General features: G+C 42.5%; 1 protein-coding gene and 1 long non-coding RNA gene across 2 annotated transcripts in view; one reads left to right on the top strand and one right to left on the bottom strand.

Moving 5' to 3' along the window:
• NRXN3 (neurexin 3) overlaps positions 1–16,223 on the top strand; it is a 1,900,058-nt gene that overhangs the window by 860,974 nt on the left and 1,022,861 nt on the right. The gene's annotated exons all lie outside the window — the stretch shown is intronic.
• Positions 3,004–16,223, bottom strand: part of LOC146357156 (uncharacterized) — a 35,106-nt gene continuing 21,886 nt past the window's right edge. Inside the window, exon 4 of the long non-coding RNA XR_014788744.1 lies at positions 3,004–5,673. This is a non-coding gene — a long non-coding RNA (uncharacterized LOC146357156). The remainder of the gene's footprint in view (positions 5,674–16,223) is intronic.

Here is a 16,223-nt window from a genome sequence, read left to right as displayed (position 1 = left end):
TGTGCTGCTCAGATCTAGTTGCAAACGGTAGAGTTGTTAAGTTGTAAAAGAAGAATAAAGCTTTGAAAGGAATCCCTTTGTCTGTGTCTGGACTTAGCTACTGGATTAGACTGAGAGAGGCCTCCAAGGAGCCCTTGACAGCAAGCTCCAGCAGCGGCTTCAGCGGCGGCTGGTCTTTCGACCAGCTGCCGCGGCTGCCATTTGCATTCTGGTCTTTGCCATGATAGACTACATAAGTATTTATGTACCCTGTCACGGCAAGCCAAAAAAAACAACAGCGTACGCAAATGGCGGCGGCTACGGCGGCCACCATTTGCGTTCCCTATTTTTCGCCGTTTTATCCTACATAAATATTTATGTAAGCAATTACGGCAGGAAAAAAAAGGGAACTTGGGTATGCCATTTGCATTCTGGTCTTTGCCATGATAGACTACATAAGTATTTATGTAGCCTGTCACGGCAAGCCAAGAAAAACAACAACAACAGCGTACGCAAATGGCGGCAGCTATGGCGGCCTCCAGTTGCGTTCCCTATTTTTCGCCGTTTTATCCTACATAAATATTTACGTAGGCAATTACAGCGAAAAAAACGGGAACCGCAAATAGCGTAGTGGGCGCTATTTCCATTCTTTTTTTTCCTGCCGTTTTATCCTACGTAAATATTTACATAGGATAAACAGCGAAAAACAAAAGAAATGCAAATAGCGCCCACTGTGCTATTTGCGGTTCCCTTTTTTTTCGCTGTAATTGCCTACATAAATATTTATGTAGGATAAAATGGTGAAAAATAGGGAACACAAATGGAGGCCGCCATAGCCGCTGCCATTTGTGTACGCCGTTTTTTGGGGGGGCATGCCATGATAGACTACGTAAATACTTACGTAGCCTATCACGGCAGCCTGGAAGGATGCAAATGGCGGCCGCAGCAGCCCTTCCGCGGCCGGAAGTCCGGCTGCAGCCGGCCCTGGCCGGCGGCTCCACGGAGCCGCCGTGGAGCAGATCTGGCCGGGCAGGATTCCAGGGGGGAGGGACAGAGCGCCTCCCCCCCCCCCAGCGGATGCCTCGACTGGAACCAGGTAAAGGATTCGTACATCCCTAGCTTCTGCATCAGTTTGTAACTTAAAACAAAGCCTCCACAGAAATTTGTACATGTATTTGTACACATTTCTTCTAATATGCACATTTTTTGTAAGCACTTTTCCCTAATATACACAGCAAGAAAAAAATAGCATTCTTGATGCAATCATCCATATGATCATACCAAGATGGCTCTTTGTGTGTGTGGCAGGGTTAAAGAGTTTTCTCAATGCACATCAGTGATGTGGATGTCGGGAAGATGCAAATGAACAGAAGAAACTGAAAGTTGTAACAAATTGTGCAAACTGTGCATGTTCCAATTTTGTAACTGATTAAAAAAATCCTGCAAATTAAACTGGAATTCAGCAGCAGTGGAAAACAGGGCAGAACAAATGTACAGAAAGATTAATGGAACGGGATGGCAGAATGTCCCAGGGAAGGGACAAGCACTTTTTCCATTCTGTAGTTTGTGAACATCAGATGTACTAAATTAATGTATACATACGTGCCCCTTCTTGCTCTGCCTTAGGCATAGTGACCTCATCCCTCAATGACAATTTTTGTGTGTGTTTGGAAGCCATAAAACAGAATGAGCATTTCTTTTTGATATATTCTGTTCTTAACCTTAAACAGGTATAAGCTGATGATGTCAGAGCAAGAGAGGTGCTGAACTCTCCTCCTTCTGTTTGAAATGTGTAACTGACTGTGGCCTTTATATAGGGATGGGGAAGTTTGGTCCACATTTTAATGCACAGTTACCTAATTTTACACTTTCAAACCAGTTAGCTAATGGAAAAAGTTATCCTCCAAAATACCCCGGTTTACAAATTTTGCAATAGAATTATCCAGTCAACAAATGTGTCCAAAAGTGCATATATTAGGGGATAGTGCAAACAAACAAAAAGTGTATGTTAGTGAAAATAACATTTAAAAATGCGTAGTGTAATGAAAATTGTTAACAAAAGGTATGTATATTAGTCAAAATTGCATACAAAATGTGCACAAATTTTCATGCACACTTTTTAAAACAAACCTCTGTTGAGGATGAACTGAACATAAGATTAGAAAAATGAGAAACGGAGAGAAACCAAAATTGACAGATTTGTCCATCCATACCTTTATATGTACTTCTGGTTTTTCTCTTGTTGCAATCTGTGCCATCATGTGTATACTGAAAGATCGCCAGGGCAAAATGTGATTGGGTGACTGGGTGGATGTCACTGAGGTTACTTACTCTTCTTTTTTCCAACCTCCTGAACCCAGATTCTGAGTGCGGAGAAATTCTTCACCTCCAAGTGCATGTCATCTTAAAGCTGACTTTCTTTAAGCACAGCCAGGCAGCCTTTGCCAAGGCTGGCTGGAGTAAATTCTCTCTGTTTGACAGCTGATGAAAGGATGGAGGATTTATAACTTATTTGAGTTCCCATACATCACCCTTTGTGTCGCTTGCTTATGATGGCCTTGCCAAAAGATAAAGAAGTGTAGGACGCTCAGTATGGGCCGTGGTGACAGGCCAGGGACAAATGTCTCTGTTGGGTAAATTGATTTGAATGGCTCTAGTGAAATATCAGGCGAGGCTGAAAATATGATTGGGTTTAATGATCCTGCCTGCATTGTCTCCCACTAGAATTCCAAATGGCGGACAAATTAATTAAAGTCACGTATACCAGTGGGGACAGAGGGAGGACATAATAGGTAGATATGGATATGTGTTGCTAGACCATCTATCTATTAACTATACCTGTCGTTCTATCTAAAAGTTATTTTTCCCACTGATTCCAATGCAGTGAGTTTCCTATGAGGCCAGTAAATATCATTTGTAATTTATAGGGTGTTTATCCAGGTAAAACTGTGCAGAATATTTTTTCCATCCCCCAGAGTCTAACAAGCAAAGACCTCGAGGCATAAAAATGCAAAATGAAAAGATGGAGAGCAGACAAACTGTTTATTCTCCTCTGGTGAAATTTAGTGCACATAAAACTTAATACAGTGTTAAGAATGGAACATTCATTTTCTGTGAGTAATGGAGGTTTGTGGCCACACAAGTTGAGAATCTGAAAGGGGAAGTTAAAGTTGTTGCTGTTTAATTAGAGTATAAAAATAAAGCAGGGGTATCTTCATGTTTCCCCCCAATCCTACTCTTTGGTTGTGGCCTGGGTGCTGGATTTGTCTGTAAAGTCACTTTTGTCATTAATGTTTTAAGATAATAGTGAAAAGTGATGCATTTGAGGCCATCTGCACTACATATTTTACATCTCTGCTGCATCTTTTGAACATTATGTACCCAAGCACCTCCTCACTCAGCGGAGTATCATGAGAGAAATCAAGGGATGTATGGTGGAAGAATGTATTTTTTTAATTTACAACATTTGTATACCGCTCCACATCTAAAACAGATTCTGGAGCAGTGAACATCAGAGGCAAAATAGTAAAAAGATAAAAAAGATTTTAAAAAGCATATTAAAATTATTCTTTTTAAAAGCAGATTGCCAGTAAAAACAATGGCTGGTCAGTAGGAATGCTTCCTGGAATATAATTGTTTTCAGGAGACGCTGGAAGCAACTAGGGATTGCATAAATGGCCCCTTTATGGCTGCCATTTTTGTAACATTACATTTATGAGAAAACCTGAGCTGTCTTTTTTTTCTGCCAAAAAATGGTGGCTCGCTGATGGAATGGGTAGCCTCCAGGCTTTTGCAGACCATGGGGCGGGCGGGCCAGTGGGCTTGGTAAGTGTGGTGGCTTGGTGAGCAGAGTCTGGGAGGCCGAGGGTGGGGGGAGACCAGTGGACTCCACCCCCCTCTCTGACTCCTGTGACATCCCTAGAAGCAACACAGTATGGGCGCCTGCATGACCTCCAGGGGCAGGGAGTTCCAAAGAAAGGGGGCCAAGAATAACGTGGGTCAAGAAGCTATGATTTCTGCAAGTGACAATATAGAGATGGGTGAGAATTTCATTTCAGTTTGATTTTTATAAGGAATTATCCAAATTTGCCAAGTTCTCCATATTCAGCACAAAAAGAACTTGAGATATATATTTTTTAAAGAATGTGGGAGAAACTGAAACTGACAGATTCATCTGTCTAGGCCCAGGGCTTTGAGTGCTTATCTTCTTCAAAGTCTGGGGGCATCTCTATACCAGCCTAAAATCCTACATTTAAAACGGGGCTTTCTGCTTCTGTTTTAAATGCAGGATCACAACTGACTCCCTTTACAAGCGCTCCCTTTCCTTGCTCCCCTTCCCCTCTCCTTCTCCCTGTATCTGAGTCTTCCATTATCTTTAATTGATCTCTTCTTGCCACTTTTACTCTTTTCATGGAGGAAACTGAAGCAGAACACAATGGGGTAATTTGATAGGTCATTATCTGTGATCTATTTAAAAATGGAACAAAGGGCATTTAGTACAGGAGAGTCATGGCAGGGTCATGGCATCATGTAAAGAGCCCGCAAACTTCCATGAAGGAGCAATCTTAATTGCAGGATAAAAGCTCCATGTGAAGGAGCCCTAGGTTTGAATCTCTGTGTATTCCTCCATGTTAGTGCTAAATTAGGTTGCCACCTCTTTTTTTCTGGCAGACTCCTCATATTTAACAGTTGCATGGCAGGCAGGTAGAATGTGGCCCTCTCTGTGCTGGCAATAGCTGCACTTATTGAATTTGGCTGGTTTGGGTGAGAATTTTGTTTCAGTTAATTTTTCATGATTAGTTACCAAAAATGCACATAGTTCTTCATATTTGGAGAGAAAGAAGTTAGGTTTTTTAAAAAACCTGACTGTGGGAGAAAGCAAAACTGAAAGCAAAATACACCACTAGAGTTAAATAAACCTCACCACACACTTTGAAACGAACTTCCCCCAGCACACGTTCTATAAGTGTCTCACCAAGTGAGGCACAGTGGTGACAACAAGGGACGGGGCCTTCTCAGTAGTGGCTCCCCAGTTGTGGAACACTCTCCCTGGAAAGGCCTGCAGTGCCTGCCTTAATGTCTTATTTATTTAGTGTGCTGTGTAGATAACTTTGGCTATGCTCAGGTAGGGCCCTAACTGTGCCCTTTGAGACTATCACTGTTTACACAATTCATGTCATTTGAAAAAGCTTCTGCTTTTGTTGGGTATTTGCCTGCAGTGTGAAACCAATGAAAATGCCATTGTCCCTTGTTCCTCCTGTTTGTTGCACAAGATATTCTGTTGAATAAAATTAAGAAATTGGACCGTGAAGTGTCTGGTTGCTGGCTGCACAAAGAAGAGTTTAAGGAGAATGGCAAAAGAAATTTCTCTTGGCTTGCAGCAATAATAGGTAGTATGACACTTTGGTGCAATGTCACATTTAGAGACACAGTGTCAATCAATCATGCTTTACTGCTCCAACTTTGCTTAATGCAGACCCATAAAATCAAAATGAAAACACAGCCACAGCTACACATACACAATAAAACTACAATACAGGAAATGCATCAGAAAGCCAAATTTGCTGGCATAGCAAATGTTATGTTAATGCACCATGGCTGTTTATCAGCATTTAAAGGCTCTACTTGCAACAGTGATTCTTTTCTTAAGAAATTCGGGGCCACAATTCACTGAGATGCTCTCCTGTGCAAGACCTATAGGAATGAATGAAAGATATATGAGAGCATGGGAGGGGAGCTTCATGTTGGATTGTGCTGGTTAAAATATGTCCCCTAGCATTTGATGTTACTCTCCAATAAATCCATCCATTTCCAAAGCAAATGTCAAACTGGAATCAAACTTATGGGGAAATTTTAGAGAGCACAAAGAGGCAGAGTGGCCCAGTGGTTTAGGTGTGTACTTTTTACCTGGGTGCTTTTTGGTTCAAATTCCCCTTGTTTGACTCACATGCCCCAGTCTTGGAAGTAAAGGAGACAACATTTGTGAAATTGCATGTATTATCATCAATTGTTCAATTCTTCTTCATTTTGCAAAGTGGTCATGAATAGAACATTGTGTGATTCATTTTCCAATTAGCTGACTACTTTTTGGCTTGCTCACAGGCCATCAATTGTAATATGATACTGTTAGTATTACCATTGACTTCAGCACAAGATGCAACACTGTCTGATGTTTGCAGGTGGGAGCAGTGAGAATGGGATTTGATAGTATGTGGTACAATCCTATGGCTGTTGACCAGGAGTATATCCCAGTGTGTTCCACAGAGCTTACTTTCTAGGATTTTTTTTAGGATTGCAGCCTAAATGAGCATTAGGGTGCCATTCTGTATGTCCTTTTTTGAGAGTAAGCCCCATTAAACTCAATGGGACTCATTTCTGAGTAGGTATGTATAGGACTGTGCTGTTAATCCCTGCTAACTTTTGCTAGATTGTATAGAGTGCCATTAATATGCACAGTGGTTCTGTTAGATAGTTTTAGACTCTGAACTTAATGGTCTTATAGCTAGAGATGTACGAACTGTGTAAAATCTGCTATGTCTGTGTATCTCGGATTGTCAGGCACCTTTTGTTCCATCATCTGCTCACAGATGGATGCAATTTTTTTCCTGTCATGCAGAAAAATATGCAAAAAATTATGCAAGAGTTTTCATAACAATTTACATAATTTACATTAGTATGTAACATTTAGCATATTGTCCCCCATTCCATTCAACTTTTCCTCAGCAGAAACTTGCGTATTTTGCTATGAATAAATATGTGTAAATTTTGGGAAAGTAAAAAAAATCATCCCAAAGTCCATGGACTCCGCGCGGCCTGAGGGGTCACTCCACAGCAGATTCTGTAGCTCAGATTCTTGGAAATCTGAGCTCATTTTAGTCCATCTCAAATTTCTCCAGCATCCCTACTTATAGTCCCCTCCCCTCTTTAGATGGCAAAGTGTATTAGTTCAAAATGTGATATGCTATCCCTGCTGCATTCAGGGGCCCTCTTGCTTATTCTATGGAGTGGGACCCTGGTCATTTGCTTCAAGGTCCTACCTTGACAGTACCACAGTGACTATGCATAGCAATTTATATAACAAAGTTAGTCAAAGTTCCTCATTGGAGAGACGTGGGGATGTCAGAGGAATCTGCAATGGAATCAAATGAGTTTGGATTTCTACGAATCTGACCCATGGATTCTGCAGAGGACTGTCTTTTCCCAAGTCACACAGATTCCATAGACTTGCAGATTGTTTTTCTTTTGCTTTTCGGAATGTTATGCAAATTTAGTCATAGAAAAGTATGTAAAATAAAAGAACACTGGCCAACTATGCACATTTCCCCTATAGGCTAAAGCATGAAAATGCACATTTTGGAGAGATTAACATAATGGGGGGGGCACTTTGCACATGCGAGGGGGGGCTTTGCACATTTTCACAAGTGCCAATTTGTGTAAACCTGGTAAACTGGAAAAAATCTGATTCCATCAATGAGCAGACAGCAGAATGAAAAGCACCTGACAATCCACAAAATGGATTTTACAAAATCCGTAGATCCCTAGACAGAAGTCATAATTGAAGGCTGTAAAGCTGCAACTGTGCATGCAGCAGCCCCACTGATTTGAGCAAGATTTGTAGCCAACTTGTCCAGGTTTTCAATTCGAGGATGTAAATCTTCCTCATTAGCACCATTTTTATAAATATCTTTTTAAAAACCTTAACCGTAACATTTATTACATGGTTCCATTCTTTCACAATTTTACAACGCTTTGGCATTATCCCATGTTATAATCTTAGATTATTGAACAGCATAACAAAAATCTCTTCACCCTACCAAACATGATTGCTTTTCAGTGTCATAGTAAAAACAAACAAAATTAAGTACAAATACTGTTATTTAACAGAGTAGATAGTTGTACCAAAAAGTGTCCCAGAATGAATGGCAATAGTAGTATTTTTAAAACAAACCTATGCAAAAAGAAGTGGGTGGGTGGGGGACCTCTTTTATAATGACAGCACAAAGTCTTATATAAATTCTGGCCAGATTGAAGTGGTTGATCGTGTACATAATAAATGGCATTCAAGTGTTTTCAAAACCTCAGATTGTTGTTTATCAAGTCCATTTGGCCATTAGAGTTACTTTCCAGCAATGTTAGTCTTTTAATTGAAGCTAATAAAAATAGAAATGCTTTCTGAGTTTAGGATGGGCTAAGCAGCTATCTGGAATGAGCTATAGGGGGCCTGCATAGTATTATAGACTGATAAATGGGTGTGGCTTCTCTAGCCCATTGGTGTTTTATACAATACCATCAAGGTGCATTTCAGAACAGTCAAGTAAGAGGCAGGAATTTATTGATTAGTGTTAAGATATAACAACGTATTTCTATCCTGCGCTTCCCACCCAAATTAGGCCCTCAGGGTGGCTACAATCAAGTATCATAAGGCAATACAATGCAATAATCAAACAACAAAACCCTGAGCAACAGATATAAAAAATACTGCCCCCCCACACACACACAAAGCAGCAGCCAAAAAACCCCTCACACACATCAAGACAGTAGTGCAGCTAGGCAATGTCAGAATGGTGCAGAGTTCTGGGGTGGGAACTTGTTAGATGGTAATCGATATTGCTTCACTTATTTCAAAGTGTGGTGAGCCAGGTTGGCTGCACTTCAATGCCCTCCAGCTCAGAGTGGAGCTCTAGGCATCTGCCCCAAAGTCCTACCCTGTTGATACAACTGCATTCACACAAGGTCTTTTCAACCTGCCTCCTGAAAACACCCAGCAGTGTGGTTTCCAGGTCAGTGAGTTGCAAAATCTGGGTGCTGCTAACAAGAAGGCCCAATCCTGTGTCCTTACCCTTTGCACCTCAGTGGGTGGAAAGACACTTAAAAGGGTCTCTCCAGGTGACCACAGCATGTGGGCAGGTTTATGCTGGAGAGACCTTCTCATATCCATTCTGTTCTATGAACCTAAGGGAAGGTTCCAGAGCTCATTGGTAGAGCACATGTTTTGCACGCCAGCTTCCATATCTGGTCTTCCCGACTGAAATCAAAAGTTGCAGGGACTGAGTATAGGATCACTACCTGATAATTTAGTGAGTGAAATCAGCAATATTGCACTAGGCGGGCCAATGATCAGTAGCCCCACAAAGATATGCAATTTGGAGTGAGATATATGCATGGGCGGGGTGGTGTCATGATTGTACCTTCACCGTGTCCAACCTCTATGCATTTGAACAAAGTATCATCTGCATAGCAGCCTGTGTGTTATCAGTACCCACACTTTGGACTCATTGACGTCAGATATGGTGATGAGGGTAAGGTGAATTGGTGCAATCCTCCCCCCCCCCCATATAAATCTGGTTGAAATTCCACATAGAACTAATAGAAGGCAGTTCCAATATGCTTATGACCTTACAGTCGAAAGTGATATGTCTGCATTCCTACTGCAAATAAATAAATGGACATCCATTAAATATTTGTTACCTTTCCCACAGAAGCTCAGCAGTTAATAAATGGTTCCTATTACACTTTCAGATCCACTAATGGAAAACTGTTAAAGAAGTGCAATGTATTATTATGAACTTATTATCTTACTGGTACAAATCTTCTCGCTTAAGTGGAAGTGTTTCCAAGTCACTCGGACACAGAGAAGTACCAATGCTGAACTGGAATAAATAGGGCAGTAATGTATTTTTGTTAGCTCCTGGTTAATTACTGCAGCAAAATAGCCTGTCAGGTCCAAACTCCTGCGTCTTCCCCCCCTCCCTCTCCACCACCCCAATTCTCTTGCAAAAACCTTCATTAGAGCTGCAGAAATAGTAACTGAAAATAAATATACAATTTATCATAAAAGCTAATTAGGACTTCCTTTTAATAATGAGCCTATGAGAAATCAGGAGACCAGCAGAAAATGGCATGGGAGTTAAAATAAAAAAATAAAAAAAGAAGAATGTAAACAACAGAGCCCTAATCAACTCTCTCTGGTGCAGTCTCCTTCCAAACAGATCCTATATTTATCATGCCTTTCCTTTCATCTCTCCTTGTTGCTTTCATGAAGGACTGTCTTGCTACTGTTCGACACATCGTTTGGGCAATGGCCAAGGCCTGGCATGTATTGCAAACATCCACTTGTCCTTGGCAATTGACATTTTCTAGACAGGACTGGGGACGTCTTTCCTATGTCGGATATCCCTAATCAATCATACAGTAGAGCAGTTGACAAGCCAATAGACAGTTCAGTAGACAGCTGTTTGCCAATAAGCGTGTGGTTTTCCTGAGATATTGTATTCGTGACTAGAGGTTTGATCTGCCAGGTATATTACTTCATAAGGTAATGCGGATTAATCTTTCCTTCCTATGGGTTGAATCTAATTCTCATAAGAGCAGAAGTCCATTCACACAATGGGACCTCCACTCACATGATGGGACTTCCCTATCTTCTCCTCCCCCGCACCTCCCCTATGCATGTCACAGATCTTCTCCAGAGGATCCCACAACTCTCCGGAGCAGATTTGGGGGCATGTGTGGGGCAGTTCCCTCCCACTGGATATGACCCTGGGAATATCAGTCTCTCCCTCCTCCCACAGACATCAGTGTATTGAATATACACACTTTGTCCCAGTTTTGAATTGCACAACACATTTAAATTACTGCTTTGTTTCTTTATGTATTTATTATGTTCATATCCCACCAAGGACCTCAGAGCAGTCTATATGACTCCTCAGTCCCCATTTTATCCTCCTAACAACTCTGTGAGGCAGGCTGAGAGACAGTGACTGGGGAAGGTTGAGAGCTCAGTGGTAGAAAACACACAGGAGGTCCAAGGTTCAATCCCTGGCATCTCTAGTTAGAACTGCAAAAAGCCCCTGTCTGGAATGCTGCGTAGCTGCTACCAGTTGTCTGATTCGGTATAAGGCAGCTTCATATGTCCATATGACTGCCCCAACATTACCCAATGAGACTCAGGCCTGAGCTGGGATTTGAACCTGGGTCTCTCCAGTTCGAGTCTGATACTCCAGCTTTCTGCAACCCCTCAGATTTTGTGGATTTCAACTCCCACCAGCCCCAGCCAGCATTGTGAATGTTCAGAAATCCTGGAAGTTGTAGTCCAAAACATCTGAATGTCACCAGGTTGAGGAAAGCTGCTCTAAACACTACATCACACTAGCTGTCAGTGTGCAAGCTGCTTTATTTGGCAAAATGTATTAATATTAACGTGTCATAATAACTTCTGCTTCCATATATTCCATCATAATTTCTGCTTCCATTTATTTTGTTTGTGAAAGTAGAAGGTGGGGGAGGGAGGGCAGTTGGACTTAGGTATCTTTACGGTACCTGAATTTAATGTATGCAGTCCTCTGATAGATTTTCTCAGTGGTGTTGCAATCTCGCTAGAGCACTGTTTTGAGCTGCTTATTGCCAGGTATGTTAACAGATAACTAATAGGAAGAGATAGGAAGTGGGAAGCTGAGGGTGGGGGAAAGATGATACTAAAATCAACAAGCCAAATGTATATTTAATTCCAATGCATTTTACATCTTTTGCTACTTTTATGCTGAACTTGTGTAAGCAGAGATAAGTCATCTCCTAGATTAAGGACATCCTTGAGGCTAGCTTGAACTTCCTAACCTGAAGATCACATTGGCTTCTCAATTATATGCATCTTAAGAAATTCCAAAGCAGAGAAATTATCCCTGTTAAAGTGATCATGTCTACAGACACACTGCTTCTTACATTTGGAAGCTTAGGGTGGACGTAGGCAGACTTGCAGGATCTGCTTCTCCTTTTTTTTACTGGAACCCCAAGATCCAACAACTGGAGCCTGGTGGAAAAGGAAACTTAGAACTGAAGGATTCTGAGCCCAGGAATTTGGTTTGAGTACTAGAACTGAACAGGTTTGAGTTCTAGAACTGAATGGGGCTCTCAATCCTTCCATACAGAACTTCCCCTCCTGGTTAACCCAAGATTTCTTCATTTCAGCAGTATAATTTTGGAGGGGAGGGTGTCTCATGATGTTGTTGCTATTGTTATACAAAATGTCAGTTGGAAGTCAGAAATCCTTGCTAAGGCCCTGCAATTCACCCAGAAACCTTCCAGTAGATCCTGATCTACCTTCTGCCTACTTTTGCCTTGGGGCACATCTTTCTGCATTATGCGCCTATATTAATTTTTATTAAGGATGTGTGAATTAGCGAAATGTGAGCTCCACAAAGTTCTCCAAATTCCGTCTCGAAACTTGTTCCAAGTCCATATTAGATTGCTAGCTTTTTCTTCTTTTTGCATGAATATTGTGCATATGTTTCCAATTGTATGCATCAATTGTGTACATCTTTGAAATGCATGCATTCTAGACAGCAGCTAGATGGCCATAGGATTTTTCGGTTCATGGGAACTGACTGGCTCCAAGGCCAGAAAACTGCCTCCTCTCTCCTACCCCCATCCCTCGTAAGAGGCGTGGTTCATCCCTAGCTCCACGCTTGTAAGAGGAGTGGAGGAAAAGGGGGTGTTCCTGGGGGCAGGGAGGGGAGGGAATGGCAGAAGTGCCATTACAACACTTCCTATGTGCTGTCCGGCCTCCCCCCCATCCCATTCCGCCTCTCCCTGACTAAACAGCCAAAATTGGCTGTCTAGCTGCTAGTGCAGGATGGCTGGTGCTCGAAGGAGAAGATCCCCTCCGTGCTCTGCCCACCCTGCATTGGATAGTCAGTTGCCTCTGAGTTCAGATGCCCTCTGCTTCTCTTTTTTACATTTATATAGAAAAAAGTTTATTACAAGCTTTCACGATTGTGGTGGTGGTGGTGGGTCATCATGATCACATTTCATACTTTCTACCTTTCACAGCAGTTCCAAGGGATCCTTTTGCTTTTTGTTCCCTCTCTCCCATGCAGTGACATGGAAGGCTTTTAGACCAGCCTTCTCAGGATCTGTTGTCTTTAGAAGCAAGATCATTGGAGGTGTGTGGTGTCTTTGTGAAAGTCAGCATACAGTTATATAATTGCAGTAACCATGACCCCTGCTTCTAAAATAATAATCTCTTAACCCACTGCAACCTCTCTTGTTTTGTTACATGTACAAGAGGTGTTTGGAGCAAGATAAAAACCAAATAAGGAAACTCCTGAACAATAAGAGACTCTGATAATGTTCTCTTTGCACTTCTCTGTGTTATCTCCTTTAGGTAATTGATAAAGGAGACAACATATGTAGCACCTGAATTTATTTACCAAAGAGCAAAACCACTGAAATCAATGGGGCTTCCATCAGCATATGAGCCCATAGAATTGTACCCTTAGTAAGTAATATCTAGTTATTTCCACTTGCCACTATTAAAATGCAGGCTAGACATCTGAAATATAACATCCTCAATATTGGAAACTTACTGAGTTTTATTCTTAGATCTTTTATTTGAAAAAGAAACCCTCAGTAAGTATATAGAATAGTAGAATGATCTGTAACTAAGGGAGCAATCCTATGGCTGCTAGTCAGTGGCTAGATGGCCATAGGATATGTGGTTTTCTGGGAACCAACCTCCCCCCCCCCTTCCACGGTGCCTTGCAGGCAGCGCAGAACAGTCCTGTGCTCTGTGCTCGCAAGAGGAGTGTGGAGCAGCCAAAATGGGATGTTCTGGGGGGCATTCCGGGGCAGGGAAAGCGGGAATGCCAGTACGACACATCCTGTGTGTCGTCTGGCAGACTTCCTCCCCCGTTCCACCTTCCTGTGGCTAGACAGCCGAAATCGGCTGTCTAGCCACACATGCAGGGCAGGAGAAGCGCGGAGTGAATGATCCCCTCCATGCTTCTCCCGCCCTGCATTGGACAGGTAGTTGCCTCCAAGTTTGAAGGCCTATCCCCATTGGATTGTGCCTTAAAAGGCTGTCAATCAAGAAGCATCTAATGTTTCTCCATGGGCGAGGCTTCATTTTTTAAAAAGGGAGATACTAATAGGACAGCCAACTTTCCCCCCAGCTAGGTTTTGTGCCTTTATCAACTGCCTGATGGACAGAAATTTACCAGATCTAGGCTTTTCTGGCATGGAGAGAGAGTAATGGGGAAAGTTTCTGCTACCACTGTTCTACATGTAAGGCAGCAATTATAGGCACAGGAACCCTGCCAGAAACAAAGTTGTGTCCCAAGGTGGTGTTGCTCCTGCGGTGTTCCTGCCTGAGTATCACACCCACTAACCCATTAAACTCATCCCCATAAGTCCTAGATATCTGGCAGCTGATTTGGGTTACTTATAGCGGCAGTTTTCTGTACATGCCCCAAAACTTTCTTATCTTTTCAATGCTGGCAATGAGGAAAAGTTTTGGGGATAAGACCTGGCTCAAAATATAAGCCCCATTGGCAACCCCAAAGTAGCAATTTAACAGTATGCTGCAGTGCAATGTGCTTTATTTTAGGCAGAGTGAACTGTAAACTTTCCATGCTGCAGAAGAATGAGCATCCATATTTAGGCTCAAAGAGCTGTTATTCCACAGACAAGAGAGCCTTTATGACTCCATATGGGAACAGTCTGGTCTCTATCAAGTTCTATGAGCAATATCAAGCTCATGTGTGTGGCATTTATGTGTACATCCTCTGTGCATATCTTACTGCTGCTTCTGTCCCATTGTCTCCAGGCACCATATGATGATAATCTGTCTAGATTTGTTTCAAGAGACACTGATGACATGGGCTGGAGTCACTGAAACGTTACTGCTCTTTTTTGTTTTATCTCATCTTCAGTCTGCTAAGTTGTTTGTAAATGCTCCTCTGTCTGTGGCTTGGGTATAGAAAAGTCATTAGTATAATCATGGCCCTTTTGTTGTTGTGAGACAAGGACAAGGACAACAACAACAACAGCATACACATCAAGGAAATGCAAATGAGACATGTACATTTCTGGTCTGGTTGCAAAGTCTAAAGTACCTTCAGCATATGGTGCATCCTGACGGTGCATCCAGCACATAGTGCAACCCAGAGAGATGCAAACACATGCAAGGTATGCCATCTGAGGCCTGGTATATCTGCTGGACAAAACCACAGCTTCTCAGCTGTTATTACCAGACATCTTGGGGTTGGTGTGCGTCTGGAGTGCAGGTCATGAAAAAGTGCTTCTGTCATGACATGAATCACTACTGGAAAGTTGCAGCTATACCCAGTCACATACTGGGTCACATGATATGATATTCTTCATGTGACTGCAGGCATGCATGCTTTTGTGTATGGCTTGGACCCCCTTGGTTGTATCCACTCTGTCTCTTATTCTTAGGTATAATCTGGGGCCAGAACTACGCCTCGTGTCATATCAATACTGTCCCATCACGGTGATGCTATATTGCTCTTTTGCATTTATATGTTGTAGCACACATAGGGATGGCATGAGCACCTGACTGGGTCTGGGAACCTGCTGAATCCCCCCTGCCTGTACCCCTGAACCCAGCTTGATGAACCCCCACCCTGCATTCACAGTCAGGACATACTGCAGCCACCTGGCTTCCATGCAGGCCTCCATTTTTGCGCAAGATGGGGCTCTGATTTTCATAGATCTACTGTTTGCACAGTAGATCTAAACTAGGGATATACGAAACTCACTTACCTTTGCTCCATCCCTCCCCGCAGAATCCTTGATGGCTGGCTCTGCTGTGCGGAGCAGCTGGCCAGGGCCGTCTGCAGCCGGATTTCTGGCTGCGGACGGCCTGGTGCAGACGCAAATGGCGGCCGCCATAGCGGCCGCCATTTTTATCCCGCTAGACAGCCGTGATAGGCTACATAAGAATTTACGTAGCCTATCATGGCTAACGTAAAAAAAAAAAACACAAAACCACGCAGCGTACGCAAATGGCGGCGGCTACAGCGGCCGCCATTTGCGTTCCCTATTTTTCGCCGATTTATGTATATATTTACGTAAGATAAAACGGCGAAAAAAAGGGGAACGCAAATAGCGTAGTGGACGCTATTTGCATTCCTTTATTTTTTGCCTTTCTGGCCTACGTAAATATTTACATAGGCTAGAATGGCAAAAAATGAAGGAACGCAAATAGCGTCCACTACACTATTTGCGTTCCCCTTTTTTCCCGCTGTTTTATCTTACGTAAATATTTACGTAAGATAAGTCAGCAAAAAATAGGGAACGCAAATGGCGGCCGCCATAGCCACCGCCATTTGTGTACGCTGCGTGTTTGTTTGTTTGTTCTTACATTAGCCGTGATAGGCTACATAAATTCTTACGTAGCCTATCACGGTCCAAGGATGGCAATGGCAGCAGCAGCAGCCCTGCTGCGG

This window comes from Heloderma suspectum, chromosome 1, assembly GCF_057233095.1.
Source record: "Heloderma suspectum isolate Gila_16-S chromosome 1, 16-S_ref, whole genome shotgun sequence".
NCBI lineage: Eukaryota > Metazoa > Chordata > Lepidosauria > Squamata > Helodermatidae > Heloderma > Heloderma suspectum.
The sequence above is the reverse complement of the archived record's forward strand: the minus strand, read 5'-3'. Positions and strand labels throughout refer to the sequence as shown.